The sequence below is a fragment of the Lissotriton helveticus genome, chromosome 2_1, assembly GCF_964261635.1.
Source record: "Lissotriton helveticus chromosome 2_1, aLisHel1.1, whole genome shotgun sequence".
Taxonomy (NCBI): Eukaryota; Metazoa; Chordata; class Amphibia; order Caudata; family Salamandridae; genus Lissotriton; species Lissotriton helveticus.
Genome location: NC_136059.1, coordinates 760,811,673 through 760,834,878, shown reverse-complemented (window position 1 = coordinate 760,834,878; position 23,206 = coordinate 760,811,673).

Sequence of the window (23,206 nt, the reverse complement as noted above, 5' to 3'; positions counted from 1 at the left end):
CATATGTAGCTCTGTCAAGACTTTTTTTTTTGTAAATATCTTTATTGCATTTTTGATTCAATGACATATGGAACAGTACCACATCTGGTATACAGATACAACATACCATAGTGGAGGAAGGAAGTCAGATACATCTCAAAAGTATTTGTTCAGAATGTTGTCAAATACCATGTACTAGGATGCTCATCCTCCCTTTAAAACACTATATCCTGGGAGGATTGAAGTATAAAACCAGGAGAACAAGCAGCACTTGCCAACAATTCACAGATAAAACATCTGTATAATAAAAACCAAACAGTTGTAACAAGTACAGATACATCTCAATGTGAACCATAGAAAATGGAAAAATACGAAAGCAAGCCCCCCACCCCGAACTGCGTGTGTGTGTGTGTGTTTAGGTGTGCCCCAGCTCAGCCTATCCCAACCAACCTGTGTCTCCCATGTGCCTCATTTATCCCCCACCAAGGGCTGGGATATCTCATTCTCAGTGACCCCACAAACATCTTTTCGGGGCAGGCCAGTGCACGCAGCCACCAAGTCCCTGAACTGTCCAAAATATCAAGAACAGTTTGATTGGGGATGAGGCATCATACATTCTTTCTGATGCAGTGTCCACGATTGCATCCTTAAGGAGATGGTGATCGTCTACATTCAATTCAATCTTCTCTAGAGAAGTGCTCTAGATAAGTTCCCCAGCATCTCAGAGGATCCACACCATGACCTCTCGTGCATAGTCGTCTATGAGCCGCCAGCTCAGCCAGCGCCCATCTATGCATATCAGCACAACAATGCCACAGTGGGGGCGCCGTGGCCGACTTCCAGGCCATAGTAATGGAGCGTTTAGCCAAAATCAAAGCCAGGTTTTAGAACTGAAACAAACGCTTAGACTTCCTTATGATGTGCCCCATATCAAGAAAATACCGTCTAACTGAATGAAGGCACCTGCCCCACAGTGTATCCAGAATGTTAGTTCTAAGTGTGAGTTTCCACCAATTTTGCAACTTTGCGGTTCATTGCTGCATCGTGAAGTAGAGATTTGTGACAATGTGGAGTAGAGATGTGAGACAGTAGCTTTGTCAGGACCTTAAGGTCATTTGCTCCTAAATGTTTTTTATCAAAGTAATTGCTCCATCCTTCCTCAGAATCTCATGGGAAGGTAGAGTTGATCAAGGTAGAAAAGATGGGGCAAGTGGTTCCCCAGCGATGTTGTGGTTAACCTGTTTGCATGAATAGCTGTGGTTTGGTGTTTTACAAGCGTCATTGAAGTAGTCTTCTAACTTTAATCATCACAGTAAAGAAGTCAGGGCCAAACAAAAATATGAAAACCAAAGTCAAACATGCATTGGCAAAGTCAGTAGGCCTGACTTTATTGTACTAAAATATGCAAGCATGCACAACTGCTACATGATATGAAGCCAGACATATTGGCTTTGCTAATGATATGTGTCCCAGATATCAGCAGCATGAGATTGCAATACCACAGCAGTTACTAAGTGTCCTGAAAGTAATCAGCTGAAGCCTGAAGTAACACATGTTGTTCCTAGTTGTACCGGCAGTAAGCACGGCAATGCTGAAGTACCACAGGCCCGAGAGAAAGCAGAAAAAGCTTGCAGGACCATAGACTGTTACTAGCTATCTTGAGAGTCAGCTGATCCAGCCTCTCATGCCACTTTCTAGGTTTCTCAAGATTAATAAAGAGCATTTGAAACTACCAGGCTTTACAAATATCAATGAATTAGTACATGTACTATTTAGAATGGGCTCATTATTTCTCAAAAAATATTAAATTAAGAAAGGCCTCATGACATACAACCAGCACCACAAAAGAAGGATTACAGTGGCAGATACAATCATTGACATTGGAAAAAGGAGCACAATGCCACATAACCCTTTGGGGCCAATTATGATGTTGGTCGAAACTGTTCCAAATAAATAGTCGCGGAATCATATCTGAGCTTATCAGGTCCTGTGAGTCAGAATGACCGATTACGATGCTTCCCAACATTTCGGTCGGACTCGCATTGACTTGAATGGGAGCCTGTGTTCCGAACGAGAACACAGGCGCCCATTGAAAAAAGGGGTGGTTGGGGAAAACCTTGTACCCTGGGGTGGGCACCCCATGGTGCCGGCCACATTGTGCATGGTTGGGAAGAGGGGTCCCTTGGGTAGCCCCACAGGCCCTAATTGGATGCCTCCGGGTGAAGGGGGGACCACAACAGGCCCCAAAAGACAGATTCCGACAGCTGTCTTGTGTCAGGCAGACCGGAACAGAACGGCTGTCCAAATCGGTCATCGTAATCACTTGTTTGGACACCATGTCCATAGAGCTGTACGATTCGGTTCCGAAAGATTCCGGCTGTCTGAATGTCTTTCGGAATCAATTTGGACTGCCCGAACGGTTTCCGGGCATCGTAATCAGTTGTTGGGAAATGTGTACGATTCGTTCAGAAACAACTGTTCCAAATTGGATTCTGCAATACCGAATCCAATTTGGAGCCTTTCCGAATGACATCGTAATTGGCCCCTTTGTAGGAGCCAAGCTCAAATTCAAGAGAAATCTGCTGACCCGAATAAAGGAATGAAACAAGAGCCTGAGTAAAATAATGACGCAACTTATCAAAAATGTATAAATATTGCAAAATACTTGTCAGGTGGTATTTTTAAAGAAAATCGTTTTTATCTAGCATTGTTTACAGCTAAAATGATTCTTTTTAAATAACACATAATGTAATATATTTACATAATTTAAGTTTTAGATCATACTTTTTCTATGCATTTGCGTACAGTGCTAAAATTGTTGCTAATAGAAAGGGAACATTTCTCTTAAATTTTGCTTTTGGATTCACCAAATTGCCTCATCCTGAAAACAATATACATTTTGCATAGGAATATAACCACATGCTAGTAGGCGAAATGATATACAAAACAGCCAATTGCATGATGAAAGAAATTTGTAATTCTTTGAAGCCCAGTGTATTGATATTTTTAGAACAGACTCTCTGCAGACAGCTAAGCTGTCAAGCCATGTCTTACAAAATGACTCATACACATGACCACTGGAATTATGTGGCATAGAAGCATCCCATTGAACATCAAGAGGAGGGAAATTATGTTGCATAATTCAGCACATTTATTTATAGTGATAATTCATTATTGTTTCATTTTTACACATGGTAATATTGTCGGTCAAATATTTTACTTCATTATCACCGCTTTAAAAATTAAACATAGAAATAAGCAAGTGAAAGACGCTCAATTAACCTTCGCACAGGACTTTCCACTGTGTGCCAACACATTCACCATGTTTTTAGTAATTTGTAATCCATTTGAGCTAGAAACTATTTTTTTTAAATAAAATCTACAGAATATGCAACAGATGATGGATTAAGTTGCTAGTGTGGCTAATCCATTATTATGTGAAAAAAGCTGTGACTGCGGAATCGCATATTTCCAGTGACTCTGCTGGTACATGGGATGGCTGTTTTTTTTAGTATATGTTTTCAAGGGAATGACCTCTGCAACCAGCTGAAACTTCATGACTAAATATGGCTCTGTCACAGACACACATACTCACAGAAAAACTAAAAATAATTTTAAAAATCACATACACTCACATGATAGATCTTTGTCTGGTGGTGATCTGTGTTAGTGCCTCTATATTAGATATACAGACATATTTGATTATATTTCGAATTTTCCAAAGTCGTTGATTGCCCTCAGGTGTTTTGGTGCCAGGATATTCCTACATCCAGCCTAATACCATCATAAATGAACAATAGGGATTTATAAGGAAAGTAAATTCAACTAGGGGGTGATTAGGATGGTAAAACAATTGCCGCTGGCGGGCCGGCGGTGGCAACCATCACGCCATCGTAACGTGATTTACCCACAGCCAGATTACAATGGCGGTGGGTATCACGGCGGACGGAAAATCATTCCGCTGCTTTTCAGCCTGTCGGCAATCGTTACGATTGCCGGCCGGGCGGAGCTGGGGTACATATATGGTGGCAGTGCCTGGCAGGCACCGCCATTAACATTATGATGTTTGGTCTACATGGCCTTTACATGGCTGCCATGCCGCCATGGAAAGGCTGGCGGGGATTTGCTTTGGGAGCCTGTTGCTGGCTCCCGGGGGCTGGGGGTGCACTTGGGGGATACTCATGTCCATGCACGAGGTGGCAGACCCCGCGCAGAGCCTGCCACATTGTGCATGGAAATGCACAACATAGCATTTTACCATTGTGGCGGGTGCTGCAGCCAGTAGCACCCGCCCCAATGTTAAAATGCCAGATGCGACTGCGGCAGTGGCGGTCGCATCATAATCATGGGTGCGGGACTACCGCTTGGCGGGCGGGCGGTCCCGTTCCCGCCATCCTAATAGGCCCCCTGGTTTTGAAATATTTGCAAAAACAAGGAAAGTTTAGCTGACTTTTAAGATGCAAGGGCATATTATTCAAAGATTGCAGGTAGAACAAACAAAACTAAGACTCTATACCACTTTCTTGATCCTGGGGTGATCACTCATATTGAGGTGGCCGATTGTAGTAATCTTTTTGGGGTGTACCACCTTAGTTTACTTTTGAGATACTCTGATCCAGTTAAATGCAATACTTTATGTGCCAGACATATGGGTGACAGGGAGCCAGTGGAGCTCCACCAGTGCACCCATTGTAGACTTACATTTGGGATATTTTATTAAGTAGGTGACAAACTGTATTCTCCAACATCTGAAGCTTATTTAGTGGTCTCTGTTTATTGTCCAAGTAAAGGGGGTTACAATAACCAAGCCTAAAAATAACTAAGGAGATGACCACTGATTTTTGCAGATCGGGAGTGATTAAGGGTAACCCCTTCCTCAACATTCTTATTATGAAAACACATGATGATGCCAATTTATTAATCTGATCCATGAGTAATAACTCAGCATCAAAAACAACCCCTAGGTTTCTTACTTCAGAGACAGACCAGGGTGGGGGAGCTAAGAGACTGTGGGCACCATGATGTGTTCCAGTAGGCAATATCATACCAAGAAGGAGAAACTTTGTTTTTCAGGAGTTCAGCTTTAAGCAATTACCACTCATCCAGCTGACAATGACCTTCATGCATCTATTAAACTAGGTGGCGACCTCCTTCATGTTGTTAGATATTGATACAACGAACTGAGAGTCATCAGAATATGCTACTGTGAAAAAACCAAAAGAATGAATATACTTGGATAAGGGACAACATAAATATTAAATAGTGTAAGGGTTCAGAGATAACTGCTGGGGGACCACACAAGGCAGGATGAAAGATTTTGAATTAAACTCCCCAAGGGTCTCCCTATTCGCTCGGTCTCCTAAGAATGAGGAAAGAGGTGAAAGGCTGATCCGGAAATCGCGGTTTCTGTCAGCCACTCCAAGAGAACCATATGGCTCACTGTGTTGAAGGCTGCGGAGAGATACAAAAGGACCACCATTGTCTATCATGAGCCTGATCTCTTCTGAGACTGCTACCAAGGCAGTCTCAGTACCGTGACCAGACCTGAATCAACTGCGCCGCTAATTATTCTCTGTCATAGGATCAAGAGAAGGCTTCTTCAGAAGTGGAGGAACAGAAGCTTTCTTCCATTCTGTAGGAAAACAGCCCTCATAGGGCTACAGAGTGAAAAGCCATGTTTTCAGAAGTTTTATGAAAACCTGTAGAAAAGGTGCAAATCTTATGTGTAAAGGCAGAAGATTCCATTCCTTGGTTGCCCCCGCCATGAAGCTGCTTGCACCCCATTTGGTTTTCTGAAATCTGAAGGTGGTAACTTTGTGGCATCCGCTTGATCTCGGTTCCTGTTGGGAATGTACCAAGGAATTGATTTTCTCAGAAAATCTGGTCCTTTGGCATGCAGAGAGGTAAGGCACAGTGCCTCAAATGTAATGTGATTCTTAATCATTAGCCAATCTAGATCTTTGATTGCTTGAGAAACAGGGTGATGTTTGGGAAGGTTAAGAAGTAATCTGGCAGCAGCGTTTTGTAATACCTGAAGTTTCTTAGGATATTGTGCATGAAGGTTAATATGAAGTCCATTACAATAATCTTTTTTAGATAGGATTAAAGAGGATAGGACTGTTTTTCTAGAATCGTTTGCCTTTTGTTGTGGTTTGGGTAGAGCACCCAGTTCTGATGGCTCACAAGCATTAGACCAGAAATAAGGGTTGTTTCTCAGAAGAATCACTTCAGTTTTATCTGAATTAAGTTTGAGACAGTGCCTATTAATCCATCTGCCAATCTCTCCCATGCAATTATGAAGCTCAGGACTGGTGTAACTGGTGCCATTGGCAGCAGATAGAATGATCTGTGTGTCATCTGCGTATGAAGTAAGAGAGAAGCCAAAGGATTGGACCAAGGGGATAAGCTTTCTTACCTAGAGATTAAACAGGGCGGGACTAAGTGATGATCCCTGTGGCACCCCGCAAGGATCGAAGGAAGGTACCGGAAATAAAATTGTCCAGTTTCACAGTGTTTTCCCTGTTCTTTAGGAAGATTTAATTTAATTCTAAGGCTAAGTCTTTTATGCCTTGATTCTCCAAATAGGAGAGCAAGGTTGAATGGTCTATGGTATCGAAGGCTGCAGACAGATCCAATAGGATCAGAGCATCTGTTCCTTCTTCTTCTAGGATGAATTTTAGTTCTTCCGTTGCTTTAATCAGGGCCGTCTGCGTGCTATCTTCTGATCTAAATCCAAATTGTGTGGGATCTAGTAGATCGTTCTCTAAAATAAATTTATTTAGCTCATTGTTCATGATTTTTTCAATTATTTTTGCTGGAAATGGAAGTCTGGAAGTAGGTCAGTAGTTATATGGATCTTCTGGGTCAAGAGGTTTTTTTTTAAAAAAAGAGGATGGCTGGAGGTCTTTTTCCAGGGAGTTTGAAAAATCCCTGTATGGAGCACAGAATTGAAAATATTCGTAAGTACTTTGCTACCATATCTGGAATTAATTTTTAGCAAAGATGCAGTGCATGGATCTTCTGGAGACCCTGATTTAGTAGTCTGAATGAGATTCAAAGTTTGTGCCACTGTAATTGGGGGAAAATTAGTCAGATCGGGCCGAGGGGAATTGTTAGTCGTAGGGCTCTCATGAGTCCCCATGCTCATTTGTACTGTTAGATTCTTAAGATGGTGGAATAAGTGATAGATTTGATCAACTTTATTTCTGAAATGTTGGGCAATGGTGTCACAGAAGGTTTGGCTACTTCAGAGTCCTTTAGTTTCTGGTTGCTTGGTGAGGCTTTTTATTACTTGAAAAAGTTTCTCTAGACAAGTTTTTAGCTGATTCGATCTGTAAGATAAAAAATGCTTGTTTTTCTTCAGTCAGAAGGGTTTTTTAATTGTTTAGAGCATGTTTATATGCTTCTTTTTCGTGGAGCTCATACTTGAGTCTCCATTTCCTCTCTTAGCCCATACAGTGTTGTTTTTTTAATCGGAGGGCTTCCAAAAACCAAGGTGCTGAGGGTTTTTTCCTGCCTTGTTTGGCCTTTTTTGTGGGACCTACTTGGCTGAGGGCTGTCTCTAACCAATTATTATAGTTCTGAATAGCTAGCTCGGGGTCTTTCACGTGTGTATGCATGGTTTCTATGAGTCATAGCTGACCTGTTAATAATGTTAAACAGAATCATAAGAACCAGAGCAATCTTGTGTGCCACATCATGCACCACCTAGGGTGGGCAAGGATCGACAGGAGCTCCAGACTTGGTGTGCCTTATTAACTGGACCACTTGATCAACTGTCAGAAGGGTAAAGTTACAGAGGTCAGCATTATTACAGATCTCAGCGCTTGGGCCATGAAGAGACTTAGGGCATCATAAGGACAAAGTCACCCCGCCATCCTGATGTGAAAAGGGACCGCCCGCCATTAGTGCGGCGGTCCCGTGGGGGTAAATAGGAGGCACCCGCCACACTGGCGGACGCACCACCCACCGCAATGCCAAAAATGCATGTTGTGCATTTGCATGCACAAAGTGGCAGGCACAGCGCGGTGCCTGCCGCATTGTGCATGTGCACCCCCCAACTTCCTGGGGGCCCGCAACGGGCCCCCAATTGTGAAGTCTGCATGCCTTTCCAACGCTCCCACGGAAAGGCAGCTCTCTGCCTGCATACTGATATGGATGGCGGTGTCTAGCAGACACGGTCACCATATTAAACCCTTTTCCGCCCGGTCGACTTGTCGGCCGGGAGGAAAAGCGGTGGACTGTCTTCCCGTCCGCCGCGGTAACCCCCGCCATACTAATATGGCGGGGGAAATGAATGGCTGGTGGGGAAGGATGTAGGGAGATCACCACCGCCATGCAAGCGGTGGCAATCCCCCCTACATCCTAATGGACCTCTTACTGAGGTGAAATTCATTGTAAACTGCTTCTACTTTATCTTTAAAAAATGTTGCCAGTTAATCACAAAAGGACTGGCTGGAGTGGGGGCACTGGAGGGATTAGGACTCCGAAGTGTCTGAACAACTCTTTTGATCAATTAGCAGCAAGATACATTTTTTCTTTATATGATTTGATTTTTGCCTTATAGTGAGCTATTTATACTCCTGAATTATACAATTCTGCACTTGACTTTTTCGTCTTCACTATAATTAGCTCTCAAGATCTTTTCTTCTCTGCTGCATTTTTGTTTAATTTCTCTAAGTTTGGAGAGAACCATGGTGCAGTTGGGTTATTCCTAAAAGATTTCTCATTTTTTTACTGGCAACAACATAGAGACTGCCTCGTCTAACCACTCAGTATACATTGCTGCTGCTTCATTGGGATCTTCTGTTTGCAATTGTAGCAAGGCTTCTAGACTTTTCTCCAAATTTATTCTCACTCATCTTATCCCAAGAACAGCTCCTTTTAACCATCCCGGAACTTTATACTGTAGGCTTAGAAGCTAATAAATCTAATCTAAAATGGACTGCATCATGATTCGATCAAATAATTGATAAAACTGCTTACACCTTTAGATTGGGATGATTGAAGAAAATGCCATCCAAGATATGGCCTGCCTTATATGTAGCAGTCTTCACCATCTGATTCATATTAAAACAACTGAAGATGTCAACAAGCAGTGCTGAGTCTTGTAAGAAATGGGGGTCTTCAGTTGGCAATGTTTTGAAGCTTTATCCAAATAGGGACCATTCCTTCTAGTCAGGGTAAGGGGGATACACTCCTAAAATAACCCCTGCTCACCCCCTTGGTAAATGGGCACAAGCAGACAGGCTTATCTCAGAGGCAGTGTGTAAAGCATTTGTGAAGACATACAGCAATACAGTGAAAACACTACAAATGGACACCACACCAGTTTCGAAAAATAAGTAATCTTTATCTAAATGAAAACAAGACCAAATGACAAAAATCCACGACACATTATTAAAAATAAGGCTTTCAAATGGTAGAAATAGTTCAGTTCAATGCAAGTTGTAACTGCAACAATTTTCCCACAAAATACCTTGTATGCTTCACGCAAAAGAGACAAAATAGCCGCAGGGAAGGTGATGCTTTGGTTCCTTGCTTCGGGGGAGGTGATGCATCTGTTCCTTACTGCACCGCAGGGGAGGTGATGAGTCTGTTCCTTGCCGGAGAGGAGGTGGTGCGTCTGTTTCTTACTACATCCCCCAACTAAGTGACAAACTTGGTGCCTCGATGCGATGCAACGATCCGGTACAATGCGTGAACTCTTGCAGCTGCACTGCAGGCCTTGCGTCGAAATCGGTGCTTCGGTCTCGGACTTCGTAGATCAGAGCACTTGATGCAACGTGCAGTGTTTTCTGGAGCAGCAGCAGGAGCTGCGATGGTTTCTTCAGTGATGCGTCGGAAACTGCTGAGGATGCATCTCGATTCTTCCTTGTTCCGTCGATTTTCAAGCTCCCTGCCAGTTCTCTAGAGGCCCAAAACAACACCAGGCACCTCTTGCAGGTCAGTACTCCCAGCAGGTTAGTTCAGGGGAGCTGGTGGTTAAGTCTTTGTATCCCTGCGACTTCAGAACAGGAGGCAAGCTCAGTTTCAAGCCCTTGGAGATCTTCTCTTCAAGCAGGTGACAAAGCAAACAACAAATTCTTTTTCTCCTTTCTTTGGCAGCAAGCAGCCACAGCAGGCCAACCCAGACAGCAAACAGCCCAGGGGCAGTATCAGCTTCTCCAGCTCTTCTCCTTGGCAAAGGTTCCTCTTGATCTCCCAGAAGTGATCTAAAAGCATGGGGTCTGGGCCCCACTTTGTCTGCACAAAAATATTTTGTTCTCAGAAGGCAGAGAGTATATGTACCCAGCCAAAACCAGTCCTCACTGGTGCAGCTTCCTGGTAGGAGGTGGAGACAGCATTGTTGAAGGCAGACCAGGCCCATTCAGGTGAAAAGGAAATCTCCTCCCCCTAATCTAAATGCAGCCCAGGTCCATTCAGCCAAGCCCTGACTCATCAGACTTCTGGAGCCGCTGCCCCTCTCCAGGCCCATATCCAAAAGCCAGACATGCAATACACAAACCTAGCAGAGGCACACTGGATGGTTAGGCAAGAAAATACCTACTTTCTAAAAGTGGTATTTTCAAACACAGAATGTAAAAATCACCCTCACTAAAATATGCATTTTGACATTCTGAGTTCAGGCATACTAATCGTTATTTTTCTACCTTGTTCCTAGTGCCAGTTATGTTTATAAGAGGTTATAAACAAACTCCCCATTCTGTCCTATGGGAACAGGTAGCCTTGCAATAATGAAAAACAAAATTGGCAATAATTCACTACCAGTACATGCCACATACACCAGGGCATGTCCTACCTTGTACATACATTGTGCCCTGCCTACAGGGATACCTTGGGCTTACCGTAGGGGTGACTGACATGTAAAAAAGGGAAGGCTTAGGGACTAGCAAGTGTGTGCACTTGCCAAGTCAACATGGCTGTCCCAGATTGCACACAGGCTCTGCAATGGCAGGCCCAAGTTACATTTATGAGCAGCTTCTGCAGGTGGCGCAATCAGCGCTGCAAGCCTACTAGCAGCATTTGTTTTACAGGCCCTAGGCACACATGGTGCAAGGTACTAGGGACTGACTAGTAAATCAAATAGCCAATCATAGAAACACCAATCCATAACCACAAATTACACAGGGAGCAGTTGCACTTTGGCACTGAACAGCAGTGGCAAAGTGCCCAAAGCATGTTGACCAGCAAAACTGAGTCCAACACACAGCAAAAACACAGGAGGCAACAGCAAAAATTGAAAGGGAGACCCAGGCCAATGGTGCCAGGTTTAAGAAGTCTCTATTACCAAAATCCTCCTAATGAAAATTAAAATCCCCTACGGCTATAAAGTTAGGGTGATGAATACTTGTCTCCACAAAATTGCTTATCGCATCGAGAAACTTATCCTTAGGACCGTGGGGGCCTAAAGATCAACAAGGCATGAAACATCCTGGTCAGTTTTTTTACATTCAAAGAAGAGTGCCTTGCAATCTACTAAATTAAAGGGTTTGCAAATTACTTCAAGTGACTTGATGTGATCAATTGCAAGACTGCCTCTGTGTTTGTTGATTTGAGCAAGCCTACTGATAGTGTTGCCACGGCAAAATCTGGATCAGAGGCTTCGTCTGCCCAGGTTTAGGTCAGAAATACAAGCTGGGGGGGGGGCGTGGCTTGCGCGCCGCTTTGAGATGGCGGTTTGCGCTTGAGCTCTAAGGCGAACAGAGTCGTCAGAGGTTTTTCAGCGGTTTCCAGGTGCCCCATCTTCGTGGAAAGCCTCTCCCAGGTTTATGAAGTCGCCGTGTGCAGTTTGAGGGCATTTTCCTTTCTCTTCGAGCTGCTGCTCTCTGCATTTTATCGTTTTTAAGTGACGCTCGGTATTTTCACGAGTGGCCGCCATCTTGAATCCCTTTGATGACGGAGATCGGAATTTCTCCTCAGACGGCAGCGCTACTGTTACAAACTTGCCAGGTATGCATTGGGCTTTCACTGCTTTTGTGACGTGCTTCAGCTGCTCAGTGCTATATTACCTCTCGGCTTCTGATTTATGAAAGTGTTCTACTACTATATGCAGGAGCATATCATAGGTGTGTTGAGTTTCCTCTTTTTTCCCCATGTAAGTCCGCCATTATATATTGCTCTGCTTTGTTTGCTGAGAGTGCGCTCTGTTATTTTTGCCCAGTTATTTATTCACATTTCGTGTGAGCACCTCCTAATTCCTCTGGACTTTTGCTGGCCTCACTTACCTGAAGTGGTTTTATGTTTTTCTCTTCTGTGACTGTGAGCTCTAAGAGGTCCAAACAATTATCTCCTACACCTGAGTCTTTTCAAAAGGACACCCATTCCACTCTGGAGACTATTCTGACGCGTCTGAATGATGTTCATGACATTGCGCAGTCTACCAAGACTAACACAGATTCGCTGCAAGTGGAGGTGTCAGCCATCAGAAATGACCTTAAGGCTCTCTCCCTTTGTGTTTCAGCCACGGAAACACGTATCAGTGGTGCAGAAGATACTATGCAAAAGCAATCTAGATCTCTTTGCCAATTAGAGCGCTCAATGGCGGCATTGCGGAGGGATCTCACTGAGCAAGTGGATCGTAACCGCAGATCCAACCTGCGCATTTTTGGCCTTCCTGAAGAAGTTGAGAAAGAAGCGCTTTCTATGATTGATTTTTTATACCAATGGATTCCTTCTACGCTGCAAATTTCTTTCCAAAAAGACTTTGAGCTGGAACGGGCACATCGTGTCCCCACCTTTCGTTCTAAATCTGCCACGCAACCAAGAGCGATAGTTTTTAAGCCACTGCGTCACCAACATACGGAACAAATTTTGGCTCATATGCGGAAGGTTAAAGCTGTTTCCTGGAATGGCCATTGCATTTCAATTTCTCAGGACTTTGCCAGAGACACGGTAATAAGGAGGAAAGGCTTTCTTAATCTCCGGAAACGTCTCTCTGAGATGAATATCCCCTTTTCCTTCTCTGGTCCTTCAAAATTCCGCATTACCTTCAAAGGTCGTTCCAGAATCTTCGATGAACCTGTTGATTTGGCCTCTTTTTTGGACAATCAAATGGAGCTGCAGATGGAACTTCAAATGGAGGCTTCGCTTGATCCTGGCTCCTCTGGCACCTGAGGTGGTTCCATATATCTGCAATGAGTTTTCTCTTTTCCAGATCTATTAAGTTTATCTTTTTTAGATCTGCGTAGTGGTCTTATTGTCCACTGTTGTTGGTGTTCTTTTGCTATTTTATGTGTGCAGTTGTCAGCTAAGTTGTATGGTGTGTTTTCTTCTTTTCCTTATCTGCTCTCTTTTTATATCTCTATGATGTAGTCTACCATTATCTTCGGTATATCTTCTTTATGTCTCTTCTAACCTTTTTGTGGTATTGCTTTTTTCTATGTTGCCCTTAATCCTGATTGTTCTTTTAGTGCTTACCTGTTTTTCTCTTTGTTTGATCTTTGCCCGTGTCAGGTTTCGGTTCTTCTATTATCTCATTTTATGGCTTCTTTTATTGCCTTCTCTTTTGTGTGTCAGACTTGGTCTTATTTCCCTCTTTTGATCTTCTTTTTCCTTTAACCCCAATTAATGTTACTTCTATTGTCGTATGTTTACGTGGTCCTTTCGCCTGACGCTTCTCTCATGTTGTTTGGTCTTTAGTGTCTACACCATTCATTATTAACTGTATTGTTTTATAGATTGGTTATATAAATGGCTTCATAGATGCTTATTAATTACACCTATATATCTAGTGTTACATTCTAATTATTGTATAATTAGTTTATATATCTATCTCATGATAGTTTCATTGATTGGTTGCTTACCTATTATGATCAATTGCCTCTCTCTACTAGGTCTAAGCTATTCTATTTATATTGCACTTTATAGTCTCCTGTTATCCTACTTTCTATTAATATATATTTGACATGTTCCTGCATTTTCAAATCAAATTAATATAACAAGTTCTATATATTTAAGGACAGTTAATTAATTGCTTATCTTTAGTTTTTGCATATTCATCTTCATTATATAGTGGTTTCTTGTATTTAACTAGCATGGTGCTTCATTGATTGTTATATTGACCACCTTTTTGGTGCCTTTCTCTATTATGTCTCATTTCTTTTCTTTATACTGCACCCTATAGTCTTCTTGAGAAGTATATTTTCTTCTACTTATTCTTTCCTGATATTTATGATGATTGCTTCGCCTTCGTTCTATTTACTCTTCGTTTACTTTTATGATGTTTTTGGTGTTTTCTTTGTTTATAATAAGATATATATAACTTAGAATTGCTATTGCATTTATTCTATTAGATGTCTTTCTCTCTTCTACCTATTCCACTCTTTTATGGTATAGTTTATATGCTACCTGTGTATTAACTTGGTATATGCATGTTGACTTTATAGACTTACATGATGAATTGTTTTTGTAATACTCTAATGATATTAGTTCATATTTCAGATGTTCCTTTCTCCTAATTAAGTATAATCAGTTATGTACTGTATTGGGGCTGTTGATATCGATTGTAATTACTCCTCGTGACGGTCCCCTTGCTCGCCTTCCCACGTTCCCCCTAGTATGAATTTGGTCTTTCTCAGACCTCCCCTGCTGGTTCTTTTCTCTCTTCTTTTTTCTCCTCTCTTGTCTCTTTTCTTTTTTCGGATTTCCCCCATGTATTCTCCCTCTTCGACGTTAATGTTTGATATCTGGATGCTTGTATTCGTGCTGGTTGTTTTCTGTTTTTCATCTATGGATTATGTTTTTTTTTTTCTATATATGTCTATGCCGGGTTTGAATGTGTTGTCCCTTAATGTTAAGGGTTTAAATCATCCAGTGAAAAGTTCAAAAATCTTAGATTATTGCAAATCTCTCTCTTCAGATCTAGTCCTTTTTCAGGAAACAAAGGTCTCTACCAGAGAGGCGCTATTCCTGAAGAAGGAATGGGTTTCAGATGTTGTCTGTTCCGATGCTTGTGGCAAAAGAAATGGGATCATTACTTTAATTTAAAAAAATTCAGGTTTATCCATAGTCTCTTCTGATCACGATACTGAGGGTCGTTGGCTATTAACTAAGTTGTCCCGCATCACAGTCCCGAGCGGGTGCTCACGCTGCTGTTTCCTGGCCAAAGAGGGGCTATCACACTGCTCCTGTGATGAGGGGGAAATCTGCCGCCCCAGGAGGGGAATCCTAACTTGGGATAATTGCTGCCGCCTAGCGCACGGGACTCCACTGACCAGGAGCCCGTGCGCTCTTCACCTGTGACAGAGGGGAGGGACGCCCTCACAGCTGACGTCACACAGCCAGGCCATATCACACCTCGCGGAACCCGCTGGCGCGGGTCCCGCATCGCAGTCCCGAGCGGGTGCTCACGCTGCTGTTTCCTGGCCAAAGAGGGGCTATCACACTGCTCCTGTGACGAGGGGGAAATCTGCCGCCCCAGGAGCGGAATCCTAACTTGGGATAATTGCTGCCGCCTAGCGCGCAGGACTCCACTGACCAGGAGCCCGTGCGCTCTTCACCTGTGACAGAGGGGAGGGACGCCCTCACAGCTGACGTCACTATATAACACCTAACAGCTCCCGCAGCGCGGGGCGCGCGCGGGGCAAGCCGGGCGAAGCCCGGGCAAAGGGCGGGCCCTCTGTGGCCCTCAGAGGCCAGAGGAGGACGGGACGGGCCACCCCACTTGGTTTCTTTGGACGAGGAGGTACCTATGTTTTTAACCTTCCTGTAATTCTGCCGTTCCATTTGTCCATTGACTCCTATGTAGCAGTGTTTTCCACTAGTCATGTCCATTTGGGAGGAGCTGAATGCCCTGTGTGGCACAAAGTATGTACCGGAAGCCTTGACCCCTCCTAAATTGGGTACAGACGCTGACCAACTTAATTGCACTCTATTTGATGTACCTTTATCCCCCAATAAAACTCATGCTCTAACCAACACCATGTCCCGGGAATCAACCAGCAAAAGGGAGCATGCTGAGGTCAAAAATAAGGCCAACAATGATAATCTACCAAATGTTGAGGTGGACAAAATGTGCATTAGCCCCCCATTGTGCCCCTCTAACTCAATTACACTAACACCGGCTAAGAACTTACTGGCTCAGATTGAGCAACTATCAATCTCGGCTTTATCACCTTTGATCATAAAAATCAACGATCTAGGGGACAGGTTGACCCTTATCGAAAAAACAATAAAAAAGAACTATTCATCAACCGATAAAATTGATGCATCTATTCGTCCTACTCCCTCTATCAACTATGAAAAGTCCAAACCCACTGCATGCAGAAAAAATCAAACTTTGGAACCCCCCTTCGTTACACTCATTCCAAGAGGCCAGAATCTTACTCTTAACCCCGTACTCGTACCTCATAGAGCATCTAGGACCACACCTGATAGAAGGCACTGCATCAATCTACCCCCCGAAGCCGCTCCATTCGTGACTGTTCTCTCCGGGCCCCCTGCATTGAGTCACGGCAAAATTGAAACTCATCAGGATTTGCTTAACAAAGCGATTTTTTGGTTAAAACAAAACAGACCGTTGCCACCTGCACTAGATGGCGGAATCCTGAGTGTCAGGAGGGTGGGGTGGCTGGGTACGCTGCCCAAAGACATTTCGGGGGATTTGATTTTAATTAAATTTAAGGATAGGAACATTGTCCCCTACCTCCGTTCCTCCCAGCCTAAAGAAGGAGATGGTCCCATTTGCATTTGGGATCTGTATGATTTTTATCCCAGCCCCCGGTACAAGTCGCTACCAAGACTAATGTCACTGAACAATAATTCTTGGTGAAAGGGGATCCCGGGTACCTTGTGCCATTACTTTTTTGTTTTAATCCGTGACTATTCACGTATTTTGACCTGATTAGTTATATTGTTTCTTGTGCATTTTAATCATTGACTTCTTTTAATCTTGCAAATGATTTGATGAGTCATCTTTGTATGTATGTATTTTTCTTTCTTGTTGCTTTTATGGTTTTAAACTAAAAACCGAATAAAGCTTATTTGATTTGATTTGATTTGATTTGAACTAAGTTGTCTGATGGTAATACTGATCTTTATGTTATGAATATTTACGCCCCTAACAAGGATGATCTGTCCTTTTGGAAAACGGTTACCAAAAAATTGAATGACACACCTCATTCTGGAAATCTTATCGTTGGTGGGGATTTTAATTTACCAATGGATCCCATTCTAGATAGGAATTCAGCTTTTCAATTTCGCCCTCCAAAATCCCATAAACAAATGCTTAACATGTGTCCCTAACTCATCATCAGGATGTATGGCGTCTTCACAACCCCACTGGTAGTGATTTTTCCTTATTTTCTTCACCTCATTCTACCTTTTCTCATATTGATTATTTATTGGTTCACTCCTCTCTTGTTTCATCTTCCTCCTCTCCGCTTAGTCATCCTATTCTGATTTCTGATCATGCCGCGGTTACTTTTACATTGTTGTCCTTTGCTCCAAAATCAAGAGCGCACTCCTGGAGATTAAATACAGAAATTTTGCATGATAATGCCCAGATTGATGAGTTCTCTAGTGCAATCGAAACCTTTTTCCTTGAGAATGAAGGCTCCGTTTCTTCCCCAATTGTCCTCTGGGATTCGTTTAAATGTACTTTCCGTGGCCAGGTTATTAAATGTATGTCAAAAAGGAATGCTGCTATTAAAAAAGAACTTACAGATCTAGCAACTGAAATAAAAAATCTGGAATCTACCTTTAGACATTCTAAGGATAAATCTTGCCTACAGTTAATCAAGCAATTAAAGTACACATATAATACTATAGTTACCAAAAGAGCCCATATTGGGGTTCAGGCTCAGAAATCCAAAAGGCTATTGTTAAAAAATCGAGCTGGGAAGATTCTCGCAGCTACATTAAAATTTCAGGATTCCTCCTTTAAGTCTTCTCAAATCTCTTCTATTAATGATCACCTTGGGTCTAAAAAATTTCAGACTAGGGAAATTCTTTAAGTCTTTCGTGATTTCTACAATAACTTATATACCCCTTCTAATCAGGCTTCTTTTGAGCAGTGTCAGAACTTCTTGAAATCTATCCCAGTGAAGTCGGTATCCGTGGAAGATAGCAATTTTTTAAATGGTCCGATTACTCCTGAAGAAATTATTACCGCAAATAAAGCCACTCGTTCTGGAAAGCTCCAGGGCCTGATGGCTACCCTATTCTGTTTTATAAAACTGTTCTTCCTGTGATTGTTCCCAAGCTTCAATCTGTCTTTGATGCTTTTATTAAGGATGGGTCTGTTTCTGGCACGGCGGCTGATGCTACCATTGTAGTGATTCCAAAAGAGGGAAAGGATCATTCAGATCCAAAAAACTTCCGTCCTATTTCCCTTCTTAACATGGAGGCTAAGATTTTTGCTAAAATCTTAGCCAAGAGATTAGAATCCTTCATTCCTAAACTGGTACATCCCTCTCAAACGGGTTTTGTAAAGGGCCGTCTTGCGTGTGATAATATACGTACTTTTTGCCACATTCTCGGATCAGCTAAACGTTCTCATCTCCCAGCCGCGGCCTTGGCTCTTGATGCTGAAAAGGCCTTTGACAAGGTTTCTTGGCCTTTTCTTCGTGCTGTCTTGTGTGCACATAATCTTGGTGACCCCTTTATTAATATGGTCATGTCCCTATACTCTCAACCTAGAGCTAACATAAGAGTCAACGGTGCTACGTCGTCCTTTTTTAATCTTCGCCAGGGCACCAGACAGGGTTGTCCTTTATCTCCACTTTTGTTTTTATTGTCCATTGACCCTCTCCTCAGATTGATTGAGCTACACCCAGACATTAAAGGTTTTTCTTTTGGTCCTCATCGTATTAAAACTGCTGCGTACGCGGATGATGTCCTTATTTTCTCAGATGATATTGCCTTGGCTATCCCTGCTATCTCGGATACGATTTCCCTTTTTTCGAAGGTTTCAGGGTACATCTTAAATAAGGATAAGACTGAGATGTTCCCCTTGAATGCCTACTGTTTCTCTACGCATATGGGCTCTGCTGGTTTTAAATGGCAGTCTAAGCAATTAAAATACTTGGGTATCTATTTTTGCTCTACCTTATATGCTACAATTGCCTATAATGAAACCCAGACTATTCTTAAAGTACGGCGTCTTTTGGACACTTGGTCTCCGAAACACATTTCCTGGTGGGGTCGCCTTCAGACCCTCAAAATTATGATTACACCTATTATTAATTTTGCATCCTCTATGCTCCCGGTAAAGTTATCGGATTCCTTCTTTCATGAAATTGATGTTCTGACTTCCAAATTTTTATGGAATGATAAACGGGCTAGAATTGCCTATAAATTCTTGCGGAAGCCTTATGATATGGGAGGATGCAATCTTCCTGATTGGGAAAAATACCAAACTGCCTTTTTGGCGTCTCAAGGTGCTCTAAGGTTCTCTTATCCCCCTATTCATGTTCCTTCCTGGTTGTTAATAGAGCAGGAATTGGCTTCTCCGTTACCGACTGCTTCCTTTTGCACTGCGTCTACCTTGTCCATCCCGTTCTCCCGCTCTATTATTCTAGATACTCTTGCTGCGGTCCGGAAGGTAGACAAGAAAGTGGCGATTCCACTTCACAAATCTAGGTGGTCGTCTATTTGGCGGAATTCTAAAATTAAAATTAATATTGATCCTTCTCTGATATCTCATTGGGCTGCTAAGGGGATCTCGCTTGTTAAACATCTTTATGGTTCTAATAATGAGCCACTACCTTTTTCCTCCTTAGCTCAACAACATTCTTTAACTAATCTGGATTTTTATACTTTTCTCAAAATCAAAGTAGCACTTGCTAAGGTGCGTCTTCATCCTACTTCTCCTACGATTACTCTCTTTCAAATATGGACTAAATCTGGTCATGTAGCCTCTAAAATCTATACATTTTTATCAACTGTTTCATTACCTATTCATACGGTTGCTCAACAAAAATGGTTGCACCATTTTGATCATGGTGTTACTGACCATATTTCTTCAGACACGTGGCAGATGATTGGTAAACTTTCTCTTCGCAATAAAATCGCCCCATCGTTAATGCAATCTAAATTTTTCTCCGTCAACCTTCTTCATTGGACTCCTGTTCGTTTACACTCGCTCAATCTCAAAGAAGATAACCTATGTTGGAGCTGTGGCTTATTGACAGGTGTCTTTCCGCATATGTTTTTTGAATGCTCCTTACTCCAACCCTTTTGGGATCTCATTCACAAACACCTCATGCTCATCTTTGGTATTAAGTTCCCACTCTCTTTCCCATTAATTCTATTAGGTCCATTAGCTGCCCCAGTCCCTCTCCCCTTGGAACCCATGGAATTACAGCTGTTGGATCTCCTATTGACTATTGCAGTGAAAGTAATTCGTATGGAATGGAAATCCTTTTCCTCTGTTTCTTATCATACTTGGTGGGCTTGGGTTTCCTTTTTACGAAGTGCTCATACCTCAGTCGATCATGCTCACCTTTCTCCATCTATAGCTAGTGGGGTTTGGAATGCTCTGGATAACTATATGGATTTGTCATCAAAGCGGTTGGTTGACCAATATCCCTTCGATTTGTCTGGTTGAATGGCGTCTTGTTTGTCGGGTTAGTTCGTTGGAAATCCTTCTCTCCTTCTTTCTTCTCCTCCTTCTCTGTCTTCTCTCCTTTTTCCATCTTTTCCCTCTTTTTCTCTTTCTTTCTTCTTTCTTCTTTCCTTTCCTCTCTTCCCCTGGTTATACCAGCTGATAGTGATACTCTTGATTGTGGACTCTACCTAAGCTACTAACTTTATGTTAATTAATTTATTTTTCTGTCTTTGGCAGACTACTTTTGTTTATGGATGTATTTGCTACGACTCATTTTTGAATTTCAGCTTCTGATTGCTTTTTATCTGTTATCAACTGTATCACTTATACTTGTATTCTGTATCTTTATTTGCTTCTTTATAACAATAAAATTCTTTTGAAATGAAAATAAAAAAAGAAATACAAGCTGGGAGCGAGCCTCTAAAAACTAGCTTTTGTGTTAAATAAGGGAACTACAGTTAATCAAAATGCAGCTCAGTGAGCTTGTTGTAAAATCAGAGCTATATCATGGCTTAGTGAATATCAGATTCTCCGCTCTACAGCCAAAGCCACAGTTACTGCAACAAAAGCATTCTTCTCCCTGACTAAAATTTGAAACATTGCAGACGATTGTCTTACTTACTTAGTTCACCTGCTTCAGCACATCCCTTGAATATCTCATTGAGGCAGATTGGTGAGGGGTCCTGGCGCAAGCCGCAGTCTGTGCGCAGATGGAAAATGATGGACTTGTCTTTGGTGCATCTGCTGCACGTGGTTGTGCTATCATGTGCTTTAAATAGTCTTGTTGGAGGAAGACTAATACGTCAACTCCTAAACATGGCGCCTGTTCGCTCTAACAGGTGAGTCTACTGGTCCTCCAATTTGTATAGTGACACAGTGCAAGAAAACTAAATATTAAGAACAGTTAAAGTGTCCCTTTTTATTGTGCAAATGAGATACACAGAAAATAAACTTCTCCAGGTGTGTTAGGACACAATACAGGTCCTCCCAAACAATGTTAAGAATTGAACACACCCATGAACATAAGCTATAGATGTACCTGTGTCAATCAGAGAAACAGATACACATACCCCAACATTTATTAATTACATGAAATAGTGCTAAAACATATAATAAAATAACATGCTTTCTGATTTTTACATGTAGACTGTTTTTTCTCTAATCATCTGAGACTGTACATTAGACATCTAGTTTAAGTTTTAGTTGCAGAACAGATATTTCGAATTTTTAATGTCTATGTCAAGTTGAAGTCTTTGGAATTATAAAACACAATTTATGACAGCACTGTCATAGCCTGGAGATAAGGATGCTCTCATGACATCACTGCTTTCATGTTTTCAGTCTCAATTCAATCCTAATGTACATAAAACTTCCCTTTTCATTTTGATTTTTAAAAGCATACATTTCCATACAAAATGCAAATCTATGATGTACCTTCAATGTTCTCCAATAACTATATACCTTTCAGTCTGCATTTAACTCTACAAAAAGTGGACATCAGTTACTCACCAGTGAAGTGACAATTGGAGGTCTCTAAAGTCTACCGTTTTCTGAATTTTGATAACCACTCTGTAATATCTGTTTTAAACTATAAAGGAGAAATTTCTATTTATATTCAGAGTGAACTGTAACCAGATTTCACAGATAAACTGTAATACCAGCTGGACAGTATGACAAATGTACTGTGAATATTTGTAATAGATAAAAGGAAACAAGCCCATTGAAGGAAGAATTATTTTCTACAGAATCAAGCTAGTCAGTAATTGTAATTTCGGGAGGTTGCCAGTTCAGGTCTTGACATCTATTCAAAGTTCAAGGATAGTTAAAAAGTTAGCAAACATAAGCAATTTGTGAAAATTTTAATTGGTCACATGCTAAAAAAATGTAAGACTTTAGTTAATAATTGTGAGAAATTGGGTTGTTGTTAGTGTGCCGGTGTTAACCCTGCACAAGCAAGAGCCACAATCCTGGTCAGGGTGAACTACAAAAGTCATTGAATTAACCTCTGCCTAACCCTCTGGCAGCTTGGCCCAAAGGCAATAAGGCTTACATTAGAGGCAATGAGTAAAGTTTTTATGCAGCACACACCAGTAATAAAGTGAAGACACGGCAGAAGAAACCACTTGGGGGGTTAGGGCTCACTCAGGCTGGGTCCAAGTGTGGGATGGACCCCTTTTTGTGTCCCTGAGGCACTGATCAGGAGGAAAGCCAACTTGCCCTTGGAGTCACTCTGGTAATCCTGGGTTCAAGAAGTGGAACAGCGTTCAAGCAGCATAGTAGGCCTCTAAGGGTTCAAGGCAGGCCCCAGGCAGCAAATCAATCCTTAGAGGTGTTGCATAGCAGTCTTTTGAGGTACACAGCAGGACACAACAGGCAGTCCTCTGAAAGTCTATCTGCAGGTCCAGAAAGTAAACTGAATAGTGGATCAGAGGGTTCTATTTTTATACCTGGTGCCTTCTTTGAAGTGGGAGGTGTTTTTAGAGAATTCTCTTTGAAGCTCTTGAAGTTCCCTGCTTCACCTGCCCTGGCTTCAAGCTGACTGCATGAACAATGCTGTGGTGAAAAGGTTTAGCTTATTTATGGTACTTTAGGCTCTTCTCCCCTTTCTGTTGAATCTGTGCTGACTCTCGACTCCACTCACTTCAGTAAGCCTGATGCTGCAGTTAAACTCCGCAGCTG